The sequence below is a fragment of the Schistocerca serialis genome, unplaced genomic scaffold, assembly GCF_023864345.2.
Source record: "Schistocerca serialis cubense isolate TAMUIC-IGC-003099 unplaced genomic scaffold, iqSchSeri2.2 HiC_scaffold_1061, whole genome shotgun sequence".
Lineage (NCBI taxonomy): Eukaryota > Metazoa > Arthropoda > Insecta > Orthoptera > Acrididae > Schistocerca > Schistocerca serialis.
In genome coordinates this window covers 47,501-49,563 of record NW_026047252.1, presented here as the reverse complement: position 1 = coordinate 49,563, position 2,063 = coordinate 47,501, and the positions used below count along the sequence as shown (strand labels likewise).

Below are 2,063 nucleotides of genomic sequence, written 5' to 3'. Positions count from 1 at the left end.
ATGCCCACGAACGCGAAAGGGGATCTGGGTGTGAGGCGATACGCGGCGGTGGCTGGGTGGGACCGTCCCCGGCCGGTGAGGGGGGGCCGCCCGGCGTGCTGGCAGCGCGGTGCGTGGGCGCACGCGCTACAGCCGGCTGGTGGGGGCGGCCAGTGGCAGGCGCGCCGGCCGACGGACGCGGCAGGCGGCGCAGCTGCGCGCCGGCGCCCCCTGCTCGCGGCGCCTTGCGGCCAAAGTAGGTCCTCGCGGGCCCGGTGCGAAGCGCGGTGGCCATCTGCAGTGTGCTGGTCCGATTGAGGACTGTGTGCGCTGAGGATGCGCCGCCGCCCGGCGCTCGGCGCCGCGACGCCGTCTGCTGCTCGGTCGCCCCAGCGGTTCTCGCAGGTGGTTTGTATCGCAGCTGTGCGGACGTGTTGGCGCGTGCGCTGTGCTGGGAGAGTTCGCTTCGGCACCCAAGTGGGGCTTTTGTCCTTCTGTGGCGCTGGCGTTGGAGCTGCCGGTCACCGTAGGTGGCGCGTGTTGTCTCCCGCCGGCAATGCCACGACAGCACGCTCCCGGGCCTCTGTCAGCAGCGGCAAGCTCAGTTGGGAGCACGGGTGGTCGCACCTAAAGCGTCTACTCGCCTAACTCCGGGCGATTGCGCCTCTCTCGAACCCGACCAAGTACTTAGGACGGCGCTGCGCGCCGCCGGGACCTGAGAGGGTTTCGAGGTGTGTTGTGCAGGGGAGCTCAGCCTCCTCCTGTTTGCAGAATAATTGAGCGGACGCTTGCGTGTTCGCGCGGGCCCCCGGGACACACTCCCGGGCGGCCGGCTGCTCAGCTCTAGTTGACGCAGCTCCCTGGTTGATCCTGCCAGTAGTCATATGCTTGTCTCAAAGATTAAGCCATGCATGTCTCAGTACAAGCCGCATTAAGGTGAAACCGCGAATGGCTCATTAAATCAGTTATGGTTCCTTAGATCGTACCCACGTTACTTGGATAACTGTGGTAATTCTAGAGCTAATACATGCAAACAGAGTCCCGACCAGAGATGGAAGGGACGCTTTTATTAGATCAAAACCAATCGGTCGGCTCGTCCGGTCCGTTTGCCTTGGTGACTCTGAATAACTTTGGGCTGATCGCACGGTCCTCGTACCGGCGACGCATCTTTCAAATGTCTGCCTTATCAACTGTCGATGGTAGGTTCTGCGCCTACCATGGTTGTAACGGGTAACGGGGAATCAGGGTTCGATTCCGGAGAGGGAGCCTGAGAAACGGCTACCACATCCAAGGAAGGCAGCAGGCGCGCAAATTACCCACTCCCGGCACGGGGAGGTAGTGACGAAAAATAACGATACGGGACTCATCCGAGGCCCCGTAATCGGAATGAGTACACTTTAAATCCTTTAACGAGTATCTATTGGAGGGCAAGTCTGGTGCCAGCAGCCGCGGTAATTCCAGCTCCAATAGCGTATATTAAAGTTGTTGCGGTTAAAAAGCTCGTAGTTGGATTTGTGTCCCACGCTGTTGGTTCACCGCCCGTCGGTGTTTAACTGGCATGTATCGTGGGACGTCCTGCCGGTGGGGCGAGCCGAAGGCGTGCGACCGCCTCGTGCGTGCTCGTGCGTCCCGAGGCGGACCCCGTTGAAATCCTACCAGGGTGCTCTTTATTGAGTGTCTCGGTGGGCCGGCACGTTTACTTTGAACAAATTAGAGTGCTTAAAGCAGGCAAGCCCGCCTGAATACTGTGTGCATGGAATAATGGAATAGGACCTCGGTTCTATTTTGTTGGTTTTCGGAACCCGAGGTAATGATTAATAGGGACAGGCGGGGGCATTCGTATTGCGACGTTAGAGGTGAAATTCTTGGATCGTCGCAAGACGAACAGAAGCGAAAGCATTTGCCAAGTATGTTTTCATTAATCAAGAACGAAAGTTAGAGGTTCGAAGGCGATCAGATACCGCCCTAGTTCTAACCATAAACGATGCCAGCCAGCGATCCGCCGCAGTTCCTCCGATGACTCGGCGGGCAGCCTCCGGGAAACCAAAGCTTTTGGGTTCCGGGGGAAGTATGGTTGCAAAGCT

At 58.9% G+C, this 2,063-nt stretch overlaps 1 non-coding gene across 1 annotated transcript in view; it reads left to right on the top strand.

Moving 5' to 3' along the window:
- Nucleotides 1–836: 836 nt before the first annotated feature.
- LOC126430836 (small subunit ribosomal RNA) overlaps nucleotides 837–2,063 on the top strand; it is a 1,909-nt gene continuing 682 nt past the window's right edge. Inside the window, exon 1 of the ribosomal RNA XR_007577354.1 lies at nucleotides 837–2,063. This exon is cut by the window's right edge and continues 682 nt beyond it. This is a non-coding gene — a ribosomal RNA (small subunit ribosomal RNA).